General features: G+C 33.4%; 1 protein-coding gene across 6 annotated transcripts in view; it reads right to left on the minus strand.

The window, feature by feature from the left end:
- The window catches only part of Fam214a_5 (Protein FAM214A), a 134,063-nt gene that overhangs the window by 53,166 nt on the left and 62,433 nt on the right, over positions 1-18,464 (minus strand). The window contains exon 1 of one of the 6 annotated variants that reach the window (XR_008471950.1): positions 4,173-6,529. The exons of 3 other annotated variants lie outside the window; for them this stretch is intronic. The gene's annotated coding sequence lies outside the window, so the exon portion shown is untranslated. Of the gene's footprint in view, positions 1-4,172; positions 6,530-18,464 lie in introns of those variants that run through there. 2 more of the 6 variants (XM_054234497.1, XM_054234493.1) reach the window with 2 other exon arrangements.

Below are 18,464 nucleotides of genomic sequence, written 5' to 3' on the forward strand. Positions count from 1 at the left end.
CGTACGTGTCCAGTATGGAAAAGAGAGCCCCAGGCGTTAAGTCGGAAAAGCAGCGAATAACGTTTTTATGTTGCTCAAACGCCACTGGATCTCATAAACTGAAACTTTTGGTAATTGGAAAGGCAAAGAATCCACGCTGCTTTAAAAACTTTCAATGCCCCTCAGACTATAAGAGCTCAAAATCCGCCTGGATGACGTCGGCTGTTTTCAAGGAATGGTTTCATGAGTCCTTCGTTCCACAGGTGAGGCTTTATTTTGTATTTTGTTAACTTTTTTCTTTTAAATTTGTTTTTTAGGTAACGTCATTTTTAAAGGAGAAAGGTTTGCCAATTAAAGCTCTACTCCTAATCGACAACGCTCCTTCTCACCCAAATGAAGCTCAGCTGGCAACGGAGGATGGACAAATTTTGGCAATGTTTATGCCACCAAACGTTACTCTACTCATCCAACCAATGGATCAAAATGCCATAAAGATCACAAAGTTGCATTACAGAAACAGCCTTTTAGCCTCAATAGCAATTTACTCGATTCGATGAAAAAAATTACTTTACGAAGAGCTATAAATCTTTTGGATGCCGCTTGGAGTCGTGTCAGCGAAGTAACATTAGCTAATTGCTGGAAAATATTTTTAATTTTACGGCAGATGTTGACGATCCCGAAGATAGTGTTCCGCTCGCAGTTTTAAAAGAAAAATGGGGAGCTGAACTTCGCGCCTTGATGAGCAATACCGTCGATCTCCTTAACAGTTTGAATGCTGAGGTTTGTTCGTTTTCGCAGAATCGCACAAATATATGCAGGTTATTGAAAATGATTTTCTTATTAACCATTTCAGGCTGAATTAACCCTACCAGGCGTTCATGAATGGAACGAAGATATTGAAGATGATAATGCAAATGACGAGCATGAAGAAGAAGACGATTCCGATGAAGGCAGCGTATCGGAGGTAGAGGAGAAAATTAAGCGGACTGAAGCAGTTGAAATTTTCAACAAGGCGATAAGATGGGCTGGTCATGAAGACGTCGATCCAAATGATGTAAATGTACTAAGACTGTATATGTAATGAAAACATGAATAAAATGTGAATTCCAATATATAAATACGTACTATCCCATTCTTTTGGAGCATTCTATAATGTGAACACTTTCGATAATGTGAACTGCCTTGGTTTTGATTAGGTCAGATTATCGAGCGTGCGCTGTATTGATAAATATAAATAGAATAAACATAAATTTCTCTCAACAAAATAGAACAAAAGTATTTAAACTATTTGTATGCAGAACAAAACAACAAAAAACAAAACAAATTATTATTGAGAAAAAATAATAATAAATGTCATGACATAACAACATGATATTTTTGCACGCATATAAAATTTTAAATGCAAACATACATACAAAGGTACGCAAGCAAAAATATCACAAGCGAGCGTTTTATAAACAAACCCAAACCAACAGACTTGATAAAAACACACATACATACATACTACATACGCATAAAGCGCAGCTCCTAACTGCCGCTGCCAATATAACTTTGTTATCTCTACAATATCACTGCGCAAAAGAAGGCATGGCCAAAGGGTACTGAGCAAAGGTATAATACACCAACAAAGCCAAACAAAAATAGAAAGAGAACACAGCTAACAAAACAGAGAAACGCGAAGAAAGACCAAACACAAAAGGAAGGAAGGAAGGCAAGCAAAAGCAAACAAACAGCAAAATAAAATAAAAACAGAAACCAGATTCAACAAAATAAACGCAAACATAAAAGCAGCAGCACACAAAGGTCTGGCTGGAACCCGTATGAAATGTGAAAAGCAAAAACAGAAACGAAAAAAAAAACAATAAAAACAAAAACGGAATAGATAAGCGCAGACAGCATGAGTGTTGATATGTATGCATGTATGTTTGTGTATATGGCCAAAACGAGTCAGGCAAAATGCAAACGGAAAGACAAAGAAAACGCAAACCAAAAATAATATAAAAGAAATGGACAATGCAAAAACAAAAACAAATTTAAAAGAAAAATGTTGCGAGGGTACGCAAATGCAAAACGAGTATTTCAAGTCAAGAGCCCACATATAAATATACATACATACAAGTGCGCTTGTACTTTTGTATGCTAGACACAAGCCAACAATCGCCCAGACCAACTGAGATACCTACATTTACACTTTTATACATATATATATCTATGTACATATATACATATGTATATGCTATGTATGTCCCTCAATCATGTGCGGCAGACAACAAATGTGTGTCAATTATTTCGAATTTTCCACATCAAACCGCCTCACACCAATCGTTAGGACAGAGGCCAGCAGAAAACAGCCGCAACTGATAGTGAACATCAATTTTGCATACAAACATATATACTCACGTATGTAGATACTTAGATATGGTTGAAAAGAGTATGTGTTACTTTGCAAATACAAGCGAAATCCTTCCTGGCCAGCACGAATTATATTGAGCAGGATAAAGTGGATAAAGAGAGTGAAAAAATAGGTTGGGTGCTGTGTAAGGCGGCTTTAAGGACTGCGCATTGACATTGAGGGAGAGAGAATGTATACACACAAGATGCAAAGGATTTTATTGAGGAAGTACGTACATAAGTGCTTTAGGCAAACAGTAAGCACAAATAAAAAACGGAACAATTATTTTTTTTTTGTTTTACAAAATGTTATCAATTCAATTGTAAAACTACAAAAAAAAACCTATAATGTACATTCTCAAATTCCGTGACGTTTTCCTTTACACAAACTACTGATACTGAACTCAGAATACTAGCAAGCCATATAAACGCTCGCAATGCGCACTGTCTATTTTTAGGCGGTGTAGAGGAAAGAGATAGGCCAACAAATGGAATAAAATTAAATAGACTGCAATGTTTTTCCTATTCTCCTTGCTAGTTTTATTTGGCACGGGTCAGTCTACTGATATTTATCTATATACTGCGTGTTACATATAACAAGAATATACACATACATATGTATACATATTTAAATAAGTATATATAATGCCATTACCTTTATCAGCAGTGTGCACTACCGATGATAAAGAAAAGAAAATTTATAGCACGTACAAACTAGTACGTACATATCAGCTGCTTGGGTGAAAAACTAGAAGGCACTGAATCCCAAGAATAAAAGAACTATTGAGATATTTATACAAAAATATTGCTCTAAAAAGGTTAAAATGCAAGAAATCTGTAATAAATTCATATATCGTCATAAAAATACAAAATGATAAGACAATGACCTAGAAAAAACAAGGTGGCAATTGAACCTTTTTAAATAATTATATTTTTTAAGTACCAGATAACGTTTCATGAACAAATAAAACCAAAGTTTCAAAAATCTCTCGCTCTCTTTAGGATAGAACGAAGAATGAGTGAAATAGAGATTATGACAGTTTTATACCGTTACTTTTATTAAGTACATTTGACAGAAAATGCTTGAGATGTGACGTCATGAACGAATATAAAAAATATTCTTACTACAAACGTTTGACAGTTCGTTTCGTGTATGACGTATGTAATTCACAAACACCGATATTTACTTGGGTTAGAACACCAGCGGCCAAAAAAAAAAAATAACAAGCAGCCATATTTAGAAAAAGTGTTAAAGAATCACATAAAATTTCGTTGAAACTCTTATATCTTCGTAAGTAACAGATGACATAGTTAAATTTATTAAGAATCGATAAAAGACACGACATATGATCAATATAACAGAGAACACGCGGTAACTTAAAAAAAGATCCAATAAAACTTTATCTAACTGATAAACACGAAATAAGTACAAATAATCACTAAAATTTGTTTAAGTAAATATAAAAATAGAAAAATAATAAATAAAAATAAAATATAGAAATTAAAAGAATATATTTTTAATTTTTAAAATCTTATTTCAATCACTTTTTTCAAAAAATTCCCAAACTGGTGAATTAAAATTTTTTTTATTTAAAATAGAAAAGCAAAATATTCTATGACTACAATTTAAATCAGTAATAGCAATAACAATTAAAATAGTATTTCAATTTTAATAACAAATAATTAAAAAAAAATTAAAACCAAACAGAAATATACTTTTACAACTGATAAATCAAATAACATACAGCTATCACCGTTATCAAATATAAAATAATATTTAATAATAACACTAATATACACACCAATGGTTGTTGCTGTTAAAACAGTCTGTATATAACAATATACGTACGTTAGCTAGCTGCCACAATTTTTTATGTTATATTTATTAATTTTTTTTGCAAATTATTTTACTTGCATATAACAGAAAATTTCACAGCTGTCACTTGAAACACACAAACACTTTTCACTGCTGTTGCTCTTGTTGTTGTTGGTGTTGTTGTTGTTGTCGCTGACACACAGATGATTGCCGTTTACGTTTTGGCTTTTCTATTGCATCACATACAACACACACACAAATTGCTTTTACAGGTATGGAAGGTAATAGGAAAATCCAAAGCGTAGCTCTTATAAACTGAATTTATTTTGCACTTGAATGCTTCTTTTTATATATTTTTCAATTTGGCGTTGATGTGGAATTTTTACACTCGTAACACTTTATGCAAAAAGCTAATGCCTATTAGAACCTTCATGTGATCGCATTGAAGGATACTAAAAGGTTGAACTGGCTGCAATTGTTTTTATTATAGATAATGATCGATGCTTTCGGTATCGTACTTTCACAAGTTTTTGCTTGTTTATTGTAATGTATTTTAAAATTTTGCAATTTATTGGCACTTGTATATGGTATTTGTTGACAATTATATTTGTTGTTGCACGTATGTGTCCGTCTCAATCTAAACTTTGCCTTCGCTTTTTGACGCAAATAAATTTCCATTAGTTTTTTGTCTGCCGAGCCAATAAAGCTGCCAACTCAACGCTTGTAGGGAAACAACAATAACGTTTATATAGGTGTTTGTAGGTAAGTATGTAACGTATGTCACAACTTTACAGTTCAAATGTAGATAACCGACTGGTGACTGATGACTGAGTTCAGAGCGCACAAACGTGCAGACGCGTCGTCAGCTGTTCGATGACTGACTGACTGGTTTTGTATTGTATGAACTTGTTGTTGGTTTTTATTGTTTTTTCACAATTATTTTAATTTTATTTTTTCACTAGACACTGAAAATAATTTTCCGAGCGAATACAACGCGTGCGACTGAACGTCCAAACGTCAACTGATGTGTGGACAGCGCAAAAAAGCGAATGTTTCTCAACAGCGTATATACATATGTATGTATATATGTGTATATATACAATTCGTAATCAGCAAGTAGCGAGCAAATCTAGCTACATATTTAGCTAGAGAGCGAGCTATACCTACTGACTGGCACGACGACTGACCGAACGTCAGGCAAAATACATAAACGTCGACGGTGGAAAGGCAGAAAACTCACAAGCTATTTATATATACGTTTATATGTATATATATATATGTACACACACTCACGACAACGCTGGCTTGTCGATAAATTTTACTACAACAAAACTGGTCTGCTGATCGCGCTGCTGCTGCTAGTGCTGTCAGCTGTGTGTTATGCCAAAAAATCTGCTGTGGTTTAGAAAATATTGTGGCTTACGCGGTTTTGCCAGCAGAAATTTAATGTTTTCAATTATTATTTTTTTATTTTGTAATTGCTTAAATTTAACTTTGACACACCTCCGTCGTATAACGACTCTCACTTTACATTTATGCACGTTATGTTATCACACTGCTCTATCGACTGCACTGCGCTCTGTCACTGTTAGCGTTCGCGGCGCTGCTAACGTCGCTCTGCTGTTTGTTCACTGCACTGAATTTGCTTGTCAATTACGAAATTGGTGTCAAACACACTAAATTACAATTGCATTTTTCAATGTTTTCAGCGATTTCCTTTTAGCACGTATCAAAATCGATGTGAATAAAATATAATCACAACTCACTGTCTCACACAACACACGCGCAGCGTTTAAAGTGTCTATAGAAATTTTGTATTATGGTTTATTGGTGGCATAGCACTTTTACGCTTTTATGTTTATTTTTATAGTTGTTTTTGTAAAAGCATACAGCGGGGGCAATAAGCTGAAGAAATTTAATGAATTCGCGTAGCGCTGCGGAAGATGAACTGCTGCTGTGCAGGCACTTTTTATATCGGAAATCCAGCAATCAACCGACCGACAAACTGATTATATCTGTCTTTTGCACGTTCGTTATATTTATAAAGTGTGCTATGGAGATTGGCGTGCGCGTTCAATCTGCGAACTCCTTGCAACGCACACACACACAAACACGAAAGACTTCAGCGCAGGCAGCCCCACACCACACACTCCAAATCAGACACTACACGGCTGTTCTGCTCTGCCCTGCACTTCTCCAACACAACACAATAAGCACACTGCACTGCACTGTTCTGTTCACTCTCACACTCACTGCAAACTCAGCTGCTTCTTGCGGCGCGACTCTGGGCTCTAGTTAACGATGTTGTCACTAGCGTTGTATCTGTACGACTGAATTCCAAACGCAACGAATTGACTTTCTAAACAGCTGAGCGAGACCAAAGTCAAGCCAGTAGGAAAATTTACTTATATAAAGACAGATATGTACATATGTATACAGCTAAACAACGCAATAAATTGTATATAACACTTGAACTGAAAAGTAAAACCAAACGCAATTACAATAACAAAGAAGCCAACAAGAGGTCTTATAAACATATACACACATACATACACAAATACATGGAGCGTGAAAATCTTTTCATGCAAGTCGCAGTCGCAGAGAGACTGGTTTTGAAAGAGAAATGCAATAAAAGGTAATACAAGAGCGTGAAATGAGAGTGTAAGACTGCTATTGCGAAATGATAAATTTAGAAGGCGACATTTTGATGTGTCAGTGGCGTTCTAATATATTTTTGTTAGAGGGTTCCTTTATATACATTTTGTATAAGATCTAATCATTTATTTCTCGGCGAATTAGATTTCGATAGGAAAGGGACTTTCGACCGAAAAATTTTATGCAATGATTGAGCCCGTCGATAAACTACTTTACACAAATGTAAAACTGCTTTGTCGACAAATTTGACAAGTTTGAAAAATTAAATTGTCTGATCTTTTACATACAATCGCGTTACATTTAAGTGATAATTGAACCGGAAATTGTATAAAAAATCATCTAAAGCGAAGCATACATCAGTATTTATGTCAGTTTGCATTGCCTGATAGATAGATTTAGATTCAATTTCAGTTTGACGCTGGGAAAATTGCACTATCTGGTCTCTTATTAGTGGTACAGGGATATCATCCTGATTATATTCTGTCGCAGTTACGGGTGAGTGTACAAAAGTTTGAATGTCTTTTAAACGCTTTACTGAGCTCCTCCTCGAATGAACTTAAAGATACTTGGGTGAAAGGCCCACTCCCTGTTGTAGATATTTGTTATGTATACATTTTAAAAATTTTTAGTTGCTAACATAAAATCAATTTAAAACTATAAATAAAATAATTTAATAAACTAGAATATATATGTGCACGTAATGCTTTTCCAAGCTTTTTCCAGCCGGTCACTTGATTGGAAAGCATAATAAACAAGTAAGGAAGGGCTAAGTTCGGGTGTAACCGAACATTTTATACTCTCGCAATTTATTTATTTAACTTTATTTATATTATATAATACACAATTTGACCCACATATTCGCCATATATATTGTATAAAGTCCATTGAAAGTTGGAAACCATAATATTAGGTTAGAAGCACCGAGGCCCTCGTGTACGATATATGGGGCCTTAAAAACCAGTGGTCCGATTTCGGCGATTTTTAGAATGGGGCTGCCACACTATAAACATAGTATTTGTGTAAAGTTCTGCACCGATATCTTCACTAGTGCTTACTTTATATATTGTAAAGTAAACGATTCAGATCATCCTAAAAGTTCTGGTATATAGGAAGTAGGCGTGGTTGTGAAGCGATTTGGCCTATTTTCACAACATATTATTGGGATGTAAGGAAACTATTACAAACCAAGTTTCATTGAAATCGGTCGAGTAGTTCCTGAGATATGGTTTTTGACCCATAAGTGGGCGACGCCACGCCCATTTCTCATTTTGTAAAACATACAAACAAGTAAAATTGGAATGACCGAAGCAAAAAATAAACACTGAATTTGTAAATTAGAAAATAATAGGCACGCGAGAGTTAAATGTAGTGGTGATTTTAAAGATATATTTAAACTTTCAGGGAGAAATTAACTGTGTTAACATACTTTTTAAAAATATATCTGGTGAAAAACGATTGTACCTCAGAAAGTAGCTACGAATTGTTCTAAAGTAGTGTACGACGCAATTCTCGAGTAGTGGCAGAACAATAACCCCACACAACAAACAACTATGCAAATAAAATACATACAAACATAGGTACAATGTATCTGTGGAAGAACGCGAGAGCAAAACCCAAAGGAAACTGAGTAGAAGAGAGCGCACCTAGTGGCAATAAAATACGAAGCACACATATTCACACATGTACCCTCCAAGTTGTATAGAGAAATCACAACACAGCAACATAAGCAAATACGAGCAACATGTTGCTCAATGGCAACGTGAAACCAGTTTAATTGGTGAGCAACCTGGAGAGTGAGTGACAGACAGATAAGGGGTATGCAGCCATGGGCATGTAACTACAAATATATAAGTATAGTTGTGTGTATGTGCATATGCGCACTTACCGATGTTGATAAGCTAAATGTGGTGCGTGGCAGGAGGTTTTGACAGATAAGCAGCAAGTCAGACAAAAGAAGGGTTGCTTCACAAATCATATGGTTTCTTAGCAAAAGCAATTTTTTGTTTTTTTTATGTATGTATGCATGAATGTAAATAATTACATACAATGTATATATCTGAAATATTACTTTGAAGTAAAGATGTTCGGTGTGTTTTAACTCTTAGACCTACTTTATCTAAACATGTAAATACGTTTATTAATACAAACTGAAGTATATATGTTTGTATTTAAATATACTTACATATATTTGATTGTCTACGAAATTAATGAACCACTTATCAATTGCTCTAATGAAAATGAGAGCACTGCATCGAACTTCTATTGCCAATTGTTTCAAGCAATGGGGGTTAAGCGAACGCTCTAAACTGTTAGTGTTGCCAGAAAGCTGCACTTTTTTCTTGGTAAATAAAATTGATATTAAAGAGCGCTCAGTTTGCCTGTCAACTGAGAATTTTTAAAGGTGAAAATTTAACAAGGCATTTTGACAGTTTTCGTGGTGAATACAAACATCAGATTCTTACCCTGTTCAAATGTTGATTGAAATTTTAAGGTCTCATAAATATAAAACAACGAGTTAGCAGGTGATGTTCAACAAAAAGCCAGAAAAATTAAAATGAAAGCGGATATGAATAAAAAAATAAATTTTAATGACAATACAGTAGTTTTCCGAAATAACGAATATTTGTTTTAACGAAAACCGCATATAAAGAACAAGCTAATTTGTTACATTGAGTACCTTAAATAACGAACATCGGGGATTTGTAAGTACCTGGTCTAACGAACAACATGGATAAGACATACATATGAAGAAAGACAAAAAAAATCAAATAACATCGAACCAGAATTAAAAATAAAACTTGAGAAAATTCAAAAGAAATGTGCAAATTGAAAAAAATGTTGAATTTTATAAAAAAGCTTAAAATTATTGATCAACACCAAATAGAAGTGTCAGAATTGGTCCATTTTGAAAGAATTTATTGGATTTAAAATGTTTTATTATGGTTTTTCATTATTTACCATATAATTCCTAAAACAATTTATTAAACTGCAATTTACGAATATTTAACTCATTTTTATTGAAAAACATACTTCTAAGTGAGTACTCGAATTAACGAAAAATTCGATGTAACGAACAGCTATTAAGCTATTAATTTATTTCCTCATTTCACTTTTACATTTTTATACTTTAGTTGAACTGTTAAAGGTGATTCAGATAATGAAACAAAACTTCAATCAATCCAATACAAGAAAATATGGTCTTTCAACATTCCAGGTTAGTTCTAACCTGAACTTGGGAGTAATTCGTGGAATATTTTGACATTAAGTGAGATTAATTTCTTGTCCAAAAAGTCCGCGATGAACCTTTTTTAAACGTCCAACTATATTTTAAACCTTTCTAAAGTTTGAGTTTAGTTTAAATCATTTATCCAGTTTTCCATTAACTTTTTGAAAGCACCAAAGCTCCCGGTACACCCTATCAACAAGTTTTTTTGTATGGAATAAAATGAACAAATTTTTTACAGCCAAGTTTTAAACCGAATGGTAGCACTATTTTTGCATTTATTTATAACGAGAACGCGTTACTCTCCTGTCAACATACAATTAAGAAAGAGAGAGAGTATTCAAATCAAAACAAGCAAAAAACCCAAAACAAAACCATATGTTGAGTTTGCTTTTGCTTTTGAAATGTCGCTTTTATTTCTGACCTGCGCCAGTGGTGGTAGGCTGAGTTTGTTGTTGATCGTTGACGAATTTTCGTCCCGCACAGCTGATGTGTTTGCTTGATTACGAGTGTGAGATAGCAAAATGTAAAAAAAGCAACAACAATTGAAAACCAAGCAAACGGATGGTTGGACTTACGGAAACCGAGTCACGCAGTTTATGATTTTTATATTTTTTTGTTTTTGCTGTTTGTCTGTCTTCATAAATGTTGCCCGTTATGGCAAAGTCCAGCTGTGCGTTGGCCATGTACCTCCATACATGTATATGTAGTTAAGTATCTACATATATATAAGCCACATGTATTTAGTTGTATATTATTTATTTGTGGGTAATGTTTAAAAAGTCCGAGAACTTCAGCTAGTTCCCCGCCACAAAACAGCAGCATTTTATCAACAGCAACTACGCATGTGTCGCTCACACATTTGGCGCACCAACAACTTTTAAGGTAACGCAGCAAGCAAGTTCCAAACAGTAAATTGTCGGCGGCGACGTCAACGCAAGCAGTTGGCAGCGCAGCAGCGGTTCGAATTACACAGCTGATTCGATGGGAAAACAAAGGGAGCATATTTAAAAGGCAAATGAAAATGTTGAATTGCTTATATACTACATATATACATATATATGTATATACATATGGTTTTCTACATATAGGCACCTTGTGGAAATGGTATTATAGCAGCGCGTATTTATTTAAATATTTACTTATTAAAAGTAAATAAAGCACCAAATGATTATTTGCATAGTGAAGTAGCAGTGTAGCGAGAAAGAAATTTAACATGTGTACATATTTATCTATATATGTACATATATACATTTAAATACAGATGTACATACATATGTATATGTATATATGAACTCATATGTATATGAACTTAAAGACTGTATTTCCTCTTATTTGTTCTAAGTAACCAATGTTTTAAGGATATTAAAGTAAGTGTGCAGAAGAGGTAGCAAACTTCTATATGTATGTACATATGTATGTAATAAGTCACATGTAAATACAGGTCACAAATATGAAGTGAAAAGTTCGATGGAAAATTTCGTGTCATTGCGCTCTGTGTTCTTACTAGTTAAGGTATTACCACATTCATCGTCTATATGTACCTTTGATAAGGAACGATATCTTTAAGTTCAAGCATTATGTTTGCTGAGTGATGTAGATGTTTATGTACATACTCGTCTACATATAGTATGTACTTAAATGCATTAACCTTTACACATGTACCGAATTGTGGTATAGGTTTAGAGGAGTCTCAATCAGGCGACAACAAAGAGAATGTGTTTCCGAATTTTGCGTGTTAGTGACCTGTCTGAATAGGAATAGAATAGAATGGGTAATGATGAACAAAGAATTGCACAGCTTCAAGCAGCAGATTAGACTGATAACAAAAGTAAACAGTAAGGAAGGTCTAAATGGGCTCGAAATTATACTCTCGAGAATAATTTTTGTAATTTTATTAAGATAAAACACAATTCGTCTTATATAGTCAGCATAAATCCCAATAGAATAGCGAAAATCATTATATACTTATAGTAATTCCTGGACCGATTTAAACTTTTTTTTTTTGCCATTAAGCTACATTATGTCCAAGATTACACGTTCATTTAATTTTAATAAGATACCGCAGATATTAACCGATATATGTATACGTTATGAAGTCCATTGAAAGTTTGAATACCCTAATATTAGGTATATGGAAGCTAGAGGGAATTTATGGCCCGATTTTGCCCATTTTTGGTACAGGTGCATATTATTAGAATTTCATCTCTGAATTTCTTTAAAATATTTCAGAGATTTAGCGATATTTTTGGTAAAAAATTATCCATTGACACTAAGGGCTTCATGTTCGATATCTGGGACCGATTTCGACAATTTTTCCATTTTTTTATGACCAATGTCACGACTCCAAAATAGTGCAAAGTTTATTCCGATGTCTACACTGGTTCTTTATTTATATATTGCAAAGAGAAGGAATCAAATTGAATTGCAGATTGAGTTATGTGGGAAGTAGGCGTGGTTGTAAACCGATTTCATTTTGATGCTTATCTGTGAACATAAGTTGCTTAATCAATTTAATCTTGTTAGTATTTGAAACATTGATAGATTTCTATGGATAGTATTTCATATTTGGTTATTCCGGAACGTGTACTCCAATACTTGTTAGATTATGCTAATTTCAAATGTTCAGCAGAAATATCTATAGTAGCTGATCAATCGGAACTTTTTGGATTTACAGTAGATAGTCCACCCATTAGCGAAGATATCACCACAAAATAGCGTTTCGCTGAGCACTAATTAGCATCTTTTTTGACTCCCTTCCAGAGCCTGACTTTTTAGAGGATAAACCTACACTGATGAAGAGATGATCGAGCGTCATAGTTTGTCCTTTTTGACCTTACATAATCAATCATAATCAAACACAGTGATCGGAGAATAGTTAGCTGATTGTTTATTCATTGCGATATTTTGGTATATTTTGTTTGTTGTTGGAATTTTGTCCCAAATTTTGTCAGCGATTGTTATAAACTTCGTCGTAATTATTTTAAAGTTTATTTATTTTTCATATTTTCGATTTTTTGTTGTTGCTTTAGATAAATGTTGCTACTTTCGCGAGTATTATTTTGACGTTCGCTTACAAGAGATGTCTACTTTAGTTAGAATGAATTCAATATAAACATGGTACATATTCATACTAAAAAGTATTCATCTACTCGAAGGGCAAGTTTCTTATGTACTTATGTATAGAAATGCCCAATTTAATCGCTTAAGCCTTAAGGTCTTCTTTATTACACTGACAGCCTAGCGTTTAAATATTACATACACACATACAAGTATATAGATGAAGTGTAAAAGCAAAAAAATAAATATAAAATACTAAAATAATATGGCAAAGAGCGTAAAGAAGAGAAAGAAAATCGACTTTATGACAGAATTGTGATGCGCATTAGTGTGCGCTCGGCACGCGCAGGTCTACTCTCCGGTACACACAACCCATCAAATATACGAGGTGCAAACAATACATACATACATATGTACATGTGAATGTTTGAACATAAGCACACGGCAATATAATCTTGTAGACATATTTATAAACATTTTGCCTCAATCAGCTGTTTTGATAATTCATTTCAGACATTACGAAATTGACGTATGACTTCTGTGTGAATGTAGACATAGGTATATAAATGACGTTGACAAGGTGGATAATGAGCGCGGGAGAGCACATACATATGAACGAAACTTGAGGAAAGAGATACAAACATATATACATACACACCTTGGTACATATGTATGTTCCGGGGTAAATATGAAATGAGACATATTTATGGATATATTTATTGCATTTAAAGCAATGTATGGAATATATATATTTTTTGAAATGAAAAGTAGCTCAAACGATTCTTTAATTAATGTTAGGTTATTTCAATTTGAATATTGAGTAAATAAAATTTTTATTTATACATATGTATCTCTTATGATGACGACTAACTCCTAATAAACAGTTATTGTGGCAATACCTCACAAGTATTTTGCGACACTTTATAGATATTGAAGAAATTGCTTGTATTTTCAAAATGTACAGATAAATCACTGTCAACAATCTATTGTAGCCACGTGTATATATAACTGAGAACGGACTCCGATATTTATACAGTGGAACTTCTCTAACTCGAATCACCATAATCCACACACACATTTCGAGTTATAGAATTTTCATTAAAACAAATAAATTTTCAAAAAGCTCTAAAATATAGATTTCTACACAATTTTATTTATTTACTTCGAATAAAGTTTTGCCATTTCAAGAGTTCTAGTTATGGAGAACTTCGAGATTAGGAAGTTTGAGTTATTGAAGGATATTTCGATGAAATTTGATTTCTAAACGCTATTGCCAATTCAAAAGTTCAAGTTATGGATATCTTTGTTTGTCTCTGCTACAACAACAACAAGTAACGATCCCGAAAAGTCTTCACTGGTGAATATAGAGTTTTTAAAAATGATGTGAAAATAAAGTTAGACTTAAGAACGTCTTAATGTTCGTTTTCATTACGTAAAATTCAATGATAGTTGTCATCAAACCAATAAAAACAGTTGACAGTTGAGACAACTAGTCAAAATGTAGTGAAATACCAGATTGAAATAGTCAACTGACGATGTATTGGGGACCTTATTATTACTTTAATGTTGAGAAAGTGTCAAAAGGTATCCAAAGATAGACCCATACTTTGAAGAATATTAGGCTAGGGAATATGGATGTTCAGGTGTAATGTATCTTTGAGTTCTCGAGGAACTCTTCTTTAAAAAAAATAGAAAATAATTTATTTATAATAGAAAAAAAAAACACTTTCACAATCATCAAGGAACATCTATAGCAATTAAGGCCATCAGCTGTGCAGAAAAATTATCTTAACATTAAAGTAGAACAACAAACTTTGTATTTTGTATCATTCGAGGACTGTTTTTCAAGCGTGTACAAAAATATTGTTTAACTCGGTTGAACTTCTCTTGAAGGCATTAATCAACATTTTCAACTGTCAAAACTAAAATATATTTCGCTTGTTGTCAGAGTTTTGACAGATTTCATCAACAATCAGCAAAGAATACCGATTTTATCTTCTTTCTTCATCTGCAATTTCTTACTTTAGCGAATACTCTTTTGATATTCGTTTACAAGAGAGCGGAGCTAGTCTTTAATGTTAATTCTAAACTCACTTTCGAATCAATAATTAACATTTCGAACCTTTTGTCGCTAATGTAACGGAATGAACATATTTAATAGCGTTTGATTTCCAATATTTTTGGGTCAAATGCGAAAAGATGCTTAATGTAATTATGCTTCGTGAGAGTGCTGAAGGCTTAGACGACCTACTTTAAGCATTTAATTGGAGGTCAAATTCAGGTCATGCAACATAAACGTTAAATGGGGGTACAAACATACTTGCATATACATACATACATATTTATAAATAAGTTTACATGCAATTACGGTGCACTAGTTTATTCATACATACATACACATACACATTGATGTAATGTAGCATGAATTTACATAAATTTTGCATGTTCACACTCCATTACATTTCATGAAAAGTAATTCAAAACTTGAACGGCTTATCAGCGAGCAAATAGAGTGAGTTTTTGCCAGCAACCGAAAACAAGTGAAGCAAATGATTTTTGTTTCGACTATGTTTTAGTGTGTTTAGTATATAGTACATTTTTATATATATATATATATATATGTAATTTTTCGGGTACATACATTAATCTATGCTCCAAAACTAGTATGTACAAATGTATTTATGACTTTATGTTTGTTTCTTTGCGGTTAGGCGACAATCTACAAACAAGGTTTGGCTCTTTGAGTGTAAATATGTATATGTATATATGTATATGTATAAAATACTATAATCAGCCACATTTACGTAGCATTGCACTGCCTTTATTGATTACATGAAAGTTACATACATATTTATATATATACATACACATTTATGTTAGGCACATATACATACATATGTGTGTATGTTGATACATATTGAAATGAAAACTACAGAAGTAAACCATATGGGATCTCAGTCGGTACACAATACTATGCAAAATGAAATACGAAAATCTGCCATCAATTTGCAAGGCATGTCGAGCGTTATACATATCATATATGCATATATGTACATATGTATGTATACATATACTTAACTCCATAAAGTCAGTAAACCTAAATATAAATAAATGTAAGTACTGTTAAAAGAAAAGTTATGTTCCTACAATCTTCTACATTTAGAATCTAAACGTGGAGGTCGAAACCGAATAGTACAAGAAAAAACAACTCTTGGCCATTTAAAATCCAAGCCAACTTCGATAACTTAGAATCGGCAGACATAAGAATTGGAAAGACCTTGATTGAAACAGACCCAATTTTTATCTATCCATACATAACCATAGCGTATCAAAAATATCTTTCGCACAAAAAGAGCCTCCGCATAACACTAACCATACTCCTCAAATCTTAGTGGCGGATCCAGAAAATTTTTTTGAGGGGGTTTTACGAAAAGTTTTATTACTCAACGTACTTTTAATATAGCAGTTACCTCGCGAAAATTCAATTATTATAGGACACGTTTTTTTTTTGTGTATTTTTCCCAAAGTACGAATTTGCCGCTAAAAAAGCTCGAGAAATATTTTCTTTTTATGAAAAGTGATCAACTGTTCAGAACAAAACTTTCTTGCGGAGGTGAAAATGTGGAAACAGTGAACAAAACGTCTTTTGGGAATGTTTTCAAAATTTTACGCATATTGGCGTTATTGAAAAAGAGAATTAAAACCTATTTACGAAATACGACAGGTCAAGATAGGCTTAATGGTCTAGCATCAATGAATATTCATAGGGGTATTGATCTGTCAGTTGATTGAATACGAAAAGAATTCTTTCAAAAACCAAGGAAAATATAACATGGAATGTGAGATCCCGTGCAATCCTCAATTAATCACTGAGCTTCAGCTTCATGCTTGTACAAATGTAGAGAAAGTTCGAATTATATGAATAACAACAAAAATCTTGTAACTTCTTATAATTGCTTATAATTTGATGTGATTTTTTTATCAATAACCTCATTCCAAACCCATATCAACAAACATATATTTTTCTCTGAGTTTAGCGGGTGTTTTAACACCAAAACAGCCCCCTCCCCCTGGATCAGCCACTGTCAAATCTTCTTTTAATATATGTTTATACATAGTTCAACCCGGTCAAACATGATCGCTTCCTGGACCTTAGTGGACATCGATGACAATAATGTCTGGTCATTTACTGGAGATTGTATGATCACAATTTGACATTCTAATGGAATACATTGGTAACCTGTCTGTAGCCATCTTGCATAGTTTTCCATTCGTCACTTTTCTGTTTGCTGTATCTTATCTATTCTTTTATGTACAAAATTTTGAAATTTTTGACCAGAAAGGGAGTGTGATGATAGGCAGATACGATTCTTTTTTGTCATTTTAAAAAAAGTAAGACAGTATTTTATGATCTTTCGTGTCACAATATTCTACTCTATTATTCTTGATGTGAAAGCAACAAAGTGAAATCACGTATGATCTCTTTCAAAACTATCATTACATTTAATGTCATGCTCCATTTAATTTAAAACAGTTCTTTATTCGATTCGTCACACTCTAACTTTTGATGAATCGAAGAATGATTACTAATGTTAGCAAGGTGAGATTCGAACTAATGAGCTAACGCATGATAATCTCACCAATCAATCAGCTCTCAGTTGATCTCAATGCTTTGTTATTAATGTTTTTTGTTGGTTTTTCTGTTTTACAAAATTGCCCCTCTACATTCTTACATACATATACTTAAAAAAAATAAAAAACTAAACTAAATGGGTACCAAACATTTCTGCTGCGCATTTTCAAGTAATCTTTTTTTTCGCCCTTTCTTACCTCCCTTCTTCTTCCTTCTTCCCATTTTACTTTTATTACATTTATTTATGTTTCAAAGCTCTCCATTTGACCGCAAATGTGTTATATGAATTTAGAAACATAAGTACTTTTTCGCCAACTTCACTTCCATTTCGCCCCTCTATTTCGCATTCGTTCGTTGGTTGTTTCATCGCACTTTTGGTTTCACGGTTATTGTGTTGCTATCTTTGGTGTTTTGAACGATGTTGAATTGTTGTTGTTGGTTGGCGTTGTTCAAATGGCTCTCTGTTATTGTTTGCTGTTGTTGTTGTATCACTGCTATTACCGAAGCATAGCACGTTATTCATGCATACAGGCATACACACACACACAAACACACGTAAGCCTTCATTCACGTGTCACACGCAGTGCCCAGACAGCAAAAATAGAGGCGAAACGGAATAAAAAACAAATACAACAAAAAACAATAATAATAATAAAAATAAAAATAAAAACTGTTTATTGTAGCGCTACAAGTGCGTAGCAGGGCGA

This window comes from Zeugodacus cucurbitae, chromosome 6 (assembly GCF_028554725.1).
Source record: "Zeugodacus cucurbitae isolate PBARC_wt_2022May chromosome 6, idZeuCucr1.2, whole genome shotgun sequence".
Lineage (NCBI taxonomy): Eukaryota > Metazoa > Arthropoda > Insecta > Diptera > Tephritidae > Zeugodacus > Zeugodacus cucurbitae.